The sequence below is a fragment of the Neofelis nebulosa genome, chromosome 14 (assembly GCF_028018385.1).
Source record: "Neofelis nebulosa isolate mNeoNeb1 chromosome 14, mNeoNeb1.pri, whole genome shotgun sequence".
Lineage (NCBI taxonomy): Eukaryota > Metazoa > Chordata > Mammalia > Carnivora > Felidae > Neofelis > Neofelis nebulosa.
Genome location: NC_080795.1, coordinates 11,691,110 through 11,700,215, shown reverse-complemented (window position 1 = coordinate 11,700,215; position 9,106 = coordinate 11,691,110). Strand labels below are relative to the sequence as shown.

Here is a 9,106-nt window from a genome sequence, read left to right as displayed (position 1 = left end):
AGGGAAGGTAGTCCTCAATTTTGACTTATTTCTGCTAACAGTGCTCAACCTCGCTTTCACTGACGGTGATGCTCACTTAGCTCAACTCGCTACTGTCTTCCCCCGCTCCTTTATTTCCCCTACCTTTTTTTTTTTTTTTATAGGAGGTTCTGGGACCTCATGGCTATTTTTGCCCCTACTGACAACACTTTGGGATCCCACACCAACACTAACAGTAGCCAAGGCATAAAGATGTCTTTCCCGCCTCTGCACCAAGCACCACCTCTCCTTCCCGGTTGTGGTTCTTCTCAAGAGGAGTTGGACTCACATGCCTGAGAGTTTTCTTTACCTGCCCTGGTGGCGGGAACAGTTATTTCCTAGGTTTGTCCCTAAAACCGGCCACCCCTATGGGAATCTAAGACCCAGACCTCCCCACCTGAGAAGCTGAAGGAGGCATCCTTAGTCACGCTGCTATGGGCTTGGTTCCCTGGGTACTTCCTTGGAGTCACCCTGTGCCCCTGCCTGGATGCCCTGAGTCCCACCCCAGCTCACACACCTAGCTCTACACTTGTCGGGATGGGCCCACCAGAATGCCCCCAGGACCCCATGGAGACTTGGGGGTCACACTACCCTTGGTCTTTTCTGCTTTCAGCCCCTTGTCCCTGGGACTCAGATACTAGTCCATGAAGTCTGACAGACTACCCATATCAGAACAGGCACAGATTTTTCTCCAAATAAGAGCTTGAGCTCCACAATCAGTTCTCCCTGATAGAAGACTTGCGTTTTCCTTTGAAGCTTTAACTATAGGATATAGGCCCAGCTCTGGGGCTGTATCGGAACCATGAATCAAAGCCACAGGCAACTCCATTTTCCCAAGAGCTAAGAGGGATGTACTTCTGGCCCTGCGTTGCAGGACTGATGTTGGCCAAATGCACTGACCACAGCATTCCCCAATATGTGGCCAGTCCTACCTCGAGCTTTCATCTTTTGTAAATCAATTTGCCAACTTCTTATCCAGTGTGTTACGTAAGTGGTTAAGAGTCCTTAAAATCCTAGCAATCTGATGCGTGGGTCATACACATGTTCTATAAGAAGTGTCAGAAGTCCAGGAAATCTGTTTATTTGTAATTATTTGTAAATGAGTCCCCGAGGTCCTGGAAAGGCATATATTAACTTTAGAGGACAATGGGCAGAGGCTGGGCACATCCACGAGATACTCTTAGCATCGAACAGCATGAAAGTTCTTGCTGAATTATTATCTCACTTTCTGCTTTCCGATGGTCTCAAATGGTTCTGTTTCTCTGAGAAAGTAATTAAGTTGTCATTAGTATTTAATGATTATGGTTTCATTTTTGCTCCTTTGACTCCTAAGCCTCTGGTGATGTGGTCTTGCCCAGTTACTGCTGACACAGAGTCTAGAGTGTTCAAAGTCTGAGGAGTTTCTCTTATGAATTTGAACATGGGTTGTCCGCATTGCTGGGAACTCAGGAAAGCCAGGCGTTCTCTATGAAGGGGCACCAGACTATTTCCTCGAATGACAACAGAGCTAAAGCAATGACTGTAGGAGTCTCACCTTTGGGATGTTCTGGAAAGCAACTGATACTAGTCCATCAAGTGACAAGCTGCCTGAAAAGTAAAGGAACGCGGTGGTCATTCAGTATTCTTTCGGGCTTCCTGCAATCTTCTGACTCTAATAGTGGAAGAATTCTCATGAGTCATTATTATTTAAATGATGGAAACTGTTGCGTGTTATTTGAGGAAATAAAGCATATCAGCAGGGTATTAGTCAGTAATACATTGTCTCTAAAATTCCATCTGTTAAATGCGCCGTTAACATTTCTTTTATAGTTGGCATTTGTCAGGAATTCTCTGCAGGTACCTGTAGTAAGTATGCATTTGATGTAGTACAAACCTATTAACTGTAACTTATTGTTACCTGGGATTTAGATGCATCAGTATTCACACAATGTCCCTTGAAAATAATACTGGGATTCAATTCCAAATCCTATCCTAGAGGATTAAATTAAAAAATAACTAAATTAATAAATTATAAATAAAATTATTTTTATCAAATTACTAAAGAATTGAAATAAAATTAATTAATTAAATAATAATAAATTAAAAGATAATTTATAATCCCACAGTTTATGGGGAACAGGGAGGGCTGATCCTGGGTTCCAGAAAACCCTTTGTTTGCTCAACACTGTGAAGATTATGTTTGAAGGGAGAAGATGGAAATGGGGCAAGAATGATTTTCTCTACATAATAAAGTGGGGGGGGGGGGGTGGCGGAGGTTGAGGAAGGAAGCCAGGAGTGGCCTGGTGGGGAGGACAGAACCTTGGAGATTCACCTGTTCAATGAAGAGTTTTAGAGTGGTTTCTTTTGCAGTGTGGGGTTGATCTTTCTTTTCCATTTCTCCTGTGAAACCTTCAGAGAAGTCTTGAGTGCTAAAAACTAATGTTTTTAGTCTGAGCACAATGTTTCTGGGACTTGTGAAGATTCCGAGTTGAGAAATGAGGTTGGCCCAAAGTGAAAGGGACGACGCACGGGTACCGCTGAGCCTTAGGCACGTCTCACAACAGGTGATGGCACCTTGTTCTGTGATCTGTTGCTGCTGCTGCTGCTGCCATCTGTTGGGGGGGGGGGGCTCCCAGGAGGGCAGGAGGCCAGAGGTGCCGCCCAGGCTGTCCCACCGTTGCCTAGGACCTGGCTGGTGGCTTTGGCCAGCCGAGCCTCAGACTTCTCCCCTTGCAATTTCAGCCGCTCCGCATCTCTCAGCCTTTCTGTGCATGAAGGTGCTTCTCCAGCAATCTTCCGAATTGCTTTTGCATATGGGCTAGTCAGACATTCAAGCTCTGCTTCTAACTTCAAACAGGTCACACTGTGGATGCACATATGAATGTCCCGACGAAGCAACAGTCTAGGAAGTTTCATTACAGCTCTGATTTTGACTCCCTGATGATTGTACTTCGAACAGGAAGTGATTTCTGGCTCTGCCTTAGCTGCCTTGGAACGTCACTCACCAGCTGCCCTGAACACACCGCAAAGCTGAGAGTTGTTTTCTTGTTTGTTTCGGCAAAGCTGCACCTGTTTTCTGTACTGAAAATAGTGCCTCATAGATCTAAAGCCAAACCCAAGCCCGAGGCAGGAAACAAACAAACAAACCAACAACGACAACCACGAAAGACACTGTTACTCTGGTATTCTGGTGGTGAGTTTGTGTTGTCAATTTTTTCCAGTTATCAGATCTTGCAAGTTGTATTTTCTTTTATAGTTCAACATGTACGTTTCAGTTAATTATGGTGGGTAATTACCGTCTATTTTGCCTGTGGGCAAGTTCTTGAGAAGACATTGTGTCTTCACTTCTCTTGAGTATAAACCAGGAGTGGAATGGCCAGGTCACGTGACAACCCCATGTTTCACATTTCGAGGAGCTGATTGTTTTCCAGAGTGTCTACATCTTTTACATTTTCACCAGCGACATAGGAGGGTTTCAGTTTCTCCACGTCCCTGCCAACATTTGTCATCCATCTTTTGTTATAGCTATTCCGGTAGGTGTGAACTGGGGTCTAATTTTGGTTTCGGTTTGCATTTCCCTGATGGCTAGTAATGTTGACCATCTTTTTATGTGCTTATTGACCACTTATGTATCTTCTTTCAGGAATTTTTGTTTTCAAAAACTGGGCCCATGTTTAAATTGCCTTGCCTCTTTATTATTAAGTTTTAAGAGTTTTTTATGTGTTCCGTAAACAAGTCTCTTATTCAATATATGATATGCAACATGGGTCAGGAAGTGTTTCTTTGTTTCTTCTTCTATGTTTTTGGAAACACTTGTACTTTGGAACACTTTGACTTTGGAATGCTTTGGAACTGGTACCAGTTCTTCAAATATGTGGTAGAATTCATCAGTGAAGCCATTTGGTCCCAGGCTTTTTATTGTGGGAAGTGTTTTTGACTACTAATTCAATCTCTTTACTGATTATGGGTCTATTAGATTTTCTATTTCTTTTGGGTCTTTTGGTAGTCTGTAGGTCTCCTACAATGTGTCCATTTCATGTATGTTGTCTGATTTGTTGGCAGGCAGTTGTCCATAGTATACCTTTTTTTTTTTTTTTTTTTAAAGCTTATTTATTTATTTTGAGAAAGAGAGATTGTGTGAGTGTGAGTGGGGGAGGGGCAGAGAGAGAGATTATCCCACTGAGGCTCCACACTGTTAGCTTGGGGTCTGATGTGGGGCTCAGACCCACCAGCCATGAGATCGTGACCTGAGTGGAAATCAAGAGACGGACACTTAACAGCCACCCAGGCACCCCCATAGTATTCCTTTACAATTATTTTTATTTATGTATTGGTAGCAATATTTCCTCTTTTATGTTTAAAAACAATTTTTTTTTAAGTTTATTTATTTGTTTTGAGAGGGAAGAAGAGCACAAGTAGAGGAGGGGCAGAGAGAAGGAGAGACAGAATCCTAAGCAGGCTCATGCCATCAGCACAGAGATGCGGGGCTTGAACCCACGAACTGTGAGATCATGACCTGAGCCGAGATCAAGAGTCAGTTGCTTAACCGACTGGGCCACTCAGGTGCCCCTTTCTTTTATGTTTTTATTAATTTGAATCTTCTCTTTTCTTCTTTCTTTCTTTCTTAATTTTTTTTTAACGTTTATTTATTTTTGAGACAGAGACAGAGCATGAACAGGGGAGGGGCAGAGAGAGGGAGACACAGAATCTGAAACAGGCTCCAGGCTCTGAGCTGTCGGCACAGAGCCCGACGCGGGGCTCGAATTCACGGATCATGAGATCATGACCTGAGCCGAAGTTGGACGCTTAACCGACTGAGCCACCCAGGCGCCCTCTTCTTTCTTAATCTAGGTCAAGTTTCACCAATATTTTTGATCTTTTCAAAGAACCAACGTTTGGTTTCACTGACTTATTGTTCTTACACTGTTTTATTTATTTCACTACTAATCCTTATTTCCTTTCTTCTGCTTGCTTTGTGCTGTTTTTTCTTCTTTTTCTAGGGACAGAAGGTGAAAGATAGGTTGCGGATTTAAGGTTTTTTTTCTTGTTTTTATGTTGGCCTTTGCAGTTGTGAATTCCACCCCCCACCTCACCACCCGAAGTGCCCTGCCCTACAAGTCAGCTGGGGTGAAGGTGGTCAGAACCCCGGAGCATTCCTGGCATGCTGTGACTGGGAGTCAGTCTCTGCCTGTCTGTCTGAGGAGGGACCAGATGGGGGAAGGGAGCCCTGACCTCTCAGCTGTTCTCAGCAGGAATTTGGCTTTTTCATCTTACAGTTGGTGGGGATGAGAAATGCTGGCAGACTGCCTCTCCTGGTGAGATACTACAATCCTTCTTTAGGAGTCGAGGAGGAAGGGAGACCTGTCTTCTCGGCCTCATCCGCCCAGAGTGGGGCTTCTGTCAAACTTAGCTGGCAGAGGGCTGGGAGTGGGTGGGTTATAGCTCAAGTGCACACTGTCATTTTTCCTATAAGTTTCAGGAGATTTTCTTGACTAAATCGTGATTCATTTGCTGTATGCCCTTAGGAAATTCCCAGAGACTTAAAAGTTAGAAGAATAATTTTCATGAACTTTGCTTGGGTTGGGTCCATGGAGGTGTGTATGTTTTCATCCCAGAAATGGAACTCCAGAAACTGCTTTTTAGAATTTTCATTTTGCTTTAAGATTGTATAAAATATTTATAAGCTTCCAAAGTCAAATCTACAGAACAAGATATCTTCAAAAAAGGACTAACTTATGATCCCTCTACCCTATTTCATCCTTCATTCTTTGGAAACCATTAAAATGTTCTTCCTGGGGCGCCTGGGTGGCTCAGTCGGTTAAATGTCCGACTCTTAATTTTGGCTCAGGACATGATCTCATGGTCGTTGAGATCGAGCCCCACGTCGGGCTCCATGCTGACAGCTGGGAGCCTGCTTGGGATTCTCTTTCTCTCTCTCTCTCTCTCTGCCCTTCCCTGCTCTCTCGCTCTCTCTCAAAATAATAAACTTTAAGAAAGTGTTCTTTTTTCTTTTAAATGTATAAGTGAATATGTTCTCCAGAAAGGTTTATATTTTTGTTCTCAAGGTTGTCTTTATACTATATATAAAACATTTAGTGCTCTCTTTTTTGGTTATTGCCTATTTTTTTTCCCCACTAGGAGCAATATTGAAATTAGCCAGTTTCCTCATATTTTCTCTTCTCTTCATCTCCACACCATCTGATTTGATGTAGTGTCCTTTTACTACTTAATGCCTAGAAATGAAGTTACTCTACTGTCGTATACTCTGGCCATTCTTCCATCAAGCTTCGATGGTTGTATTGTAACATAACCAGACTGCATTACGAAATACTATTCTATCTCACAACCATTATCGAGTATTACGTCAATGTATCTCCTTCCATATTGGTAGTCTGAAGCTCATTATGTAATAAATTGACAGGGAGAATTTGTCAAAACCATATTCCTGGAATTCAAAGCCATCAGTACATGGTTCTTAAACTTGAAGGTCCATTTAGTGGAATACAAAATTCTTGGCTTGAATTTTCCTTTTTGCATATTTTAAAATATCATGCCATTGTCTTCTAGCCTATGGTGTTGCTCCTGAAAAGTGAGACGGCAACTGATTTTCTTTACTTTCTTACTGACTTGGTATTTTTGCTGAATACCCAAAGGTTTTCTTTTTTTTTCCTTTTGAAGACTGTGTTCCTGGGATACATGTCAGTATTGACAGCTGTGGGCCAATATTCTCAAGTATCCAGGTTAGGCTCAAGTCTTTTTTCATTCAGGAAAATTTGCTTAAATTACAGATTTATTTGTTCTCATCCATTACTTATTTCTTTGGGGACTCCTATGTGTATATTGGGTCTTCCCTTTCGCCTTCAAAAATGACATTTTTGGTTTTAAAAATATTTGTTCTTTCAATTTTATAACGCTCTTTTAGGGCATTTTGTATTGTGTTTATTCCAGTTTGCATGATTTTTCTTTATTTTGAAAAAATGTTCAAATAAGTAACTAAATAAATAAATGTAGTTTTTGAGTTCCGACAACTTCTTCAAATATTCCTTTTCTCCAATCACTTTATTTCCACATTTTTCCAATTCTGATTTATGCTACTCTTTAATACTTTCTACAATTATGTTAATTTTTTTTTTAGTTCATATTGAGACATTAGGTAACAGTTTTATTTGCTCTCTGGGCATGTTTTTCTTTCATTGATTGTAAGGATATTCTTCCTTCCCTTGCTTCCTCCCTCACTTTTTCTTTCTTTGTAATAATAACATTGTATAGAAATTGACTATGATCCTTTCCTGTTGCTCATTTTTTTTCTTTTTTTGAGAGAGAGAGAGAGAGAGAGAGAGAGAGATTGTGCATGGTGGAGGGGGGGGCGGGGGAGGAGCAGAGGTGGGGAGAAAGAGAGTGAGAGAGAGGAAAAAGCCTTAAGCTGTCAGCATGGAGTCTGACACAGGGCTCCATCCCACAACCCTGAGATCATGACCGAGCTGAAATCAAGAGTCAGCTGCTCAACTGACTGAGCCACCCAGGCGCCCCTCTGTCGCTCATTTTTAAGTGATAGGAGTTTTTCTGTACTTTTAAGAAGGCAGGGGTGGGCCAGGATATATTTCTAGCTTCATAGCTCTAAAGCTCCTTGGTCTGTTCCAAGGACCAAGACCATTTTGGCACCTGCTGACCTTTCCTCAGGCTCCCTTGCTCTCCTCCATGAACGAAATTTGTAGACTCCCCTGACAGTCTTTTCATGCTTAGAGATTACCTGCTGGTGAATTTTGGATCCCCCTTTTCTCAGGGTACTCGGATACCCCATTTTGCTCTTTCCATTTCCTCCCACATGAGTGCAGATGCCAAGTGGGTCTTATCATTGGTGGTGGTTCTTCCCCACTTCTCATATTTTGGGGTTCTTATCACTAGTTTTATTGTGGATCCTTATATTATTTTGATACATTCTCACAATATACCCTCATATTTTTAGATCCTTATTCTTTGGTAGTGTGGTTTTACCTGAGAGATCACCATATGAATAAATATGTGGCTGCCTTGGGCTGCTTAGACCACACCTAGTAATCATTCTGTACTTTCAAGGCTTGATGTGAATCACAGAATGCTGCTTCTGACAGCATAACAGACAGACTAGGGTTTTACTCACAGTGGGAAGGCCTCTGAATTCGCTTAAACCTGATGAGCTGGTTTATCTAAAGTTGTATTTGAACTTTATCTCTGAGCCACTTCTAAAGAGCTTCAGAAGGGAGAAACAAGAGTTTAGGATCATTCCATCTCTGTGGTAAAAAAAATATTTTCCAACCTAGAAAATTAATGTTCTTACCCTATGAAATTCTTAGCCTTTTGAAATCACTGGTTTTTAAATAACCATGCCTTGATCCTCTATTAGAAGTACAATCTGCAAAATTCTTAACTGTAAAGGTATTTGATGGTCTACTTTCAAGATAAGTCTAAAGCTATAAGCAAATCTCATCTATATGAGGAAAGAAATCACAGTTGAGTCATGGTCAATGTTTCATGGTCAGAACAGAGGCTTGGAATTTACAGTGAGTTCTCAAAGTCAGTTTTTGGTTTTTTTTTTTTTTTTAAATATGTGTGCGGGTTTAAAAACAGTGAATATTTTACTGAACTGCTCTTGTATAAATCTGGGGCATATCCTACTTTAGGAAGTTGTTCTGTAGTAAAATACAAGACTTGGAGCTATTAAAAAAAAGACAATGCCCTAGTATTGCTGAAAGTTTCACTTGCTCAGGAACAGAATAATTGATGGGATTTAAAAAGTCGCAGTCATGGCTTTGACATTTCTAGTTTCTCTGGTCCAACTGTTAATTACTGTAAATGTTTAGATTTTTCTGTGCATTTCCTCATCAACAAGTAAAAGCTTTGATCTCTATTCCATGTGGAATCACATGGGTAGAGAGGAGAAATGGGATATAATGAAATAAAACTGAAAAGAGAAATTGTAAAAATATTTGCTTCTGTGTGTTTTAAATTGTTGAGTTCACACATCACAAGAAATTTGGTTTCTTTGAAGATTTAAACACTGGCAACTCAATAGTCTACAAATAGATTATTTCATTCCATTCAGTGTTTTGTAGAATTTTTTCCTTTAGAA

At 41.1% G+C, this 9,106-nt stretch overlaps 1 long non-coding RNA gene across 3 annotated transcripts in view; it reads right to left on the bottom strand.

Annotated features, from left to right (window-relative positions):
- Positions 1-1,148: 1,148 nt before the first annotated feature.
- The window catches only part of LOC131494923 (uncharacterized), a 74,135-nt gene continuing 66,177 nt past the window's right edge, over positions 1,149-9,106 (bottom strand). For 2 of the 3 annotated variants that reach the window (XR_009253647.1, XR_009253649.1), the window contains one exon: positions 1,149-1,989. This is a non-coding gene — a long non-coding RNA (uncharacterized LOC131494923). The remainder of the gene's footprint in view (positions 1,990-9,106) is intronic. The other variant, XR_009253648.1, reaches the window with a different exon arrangement.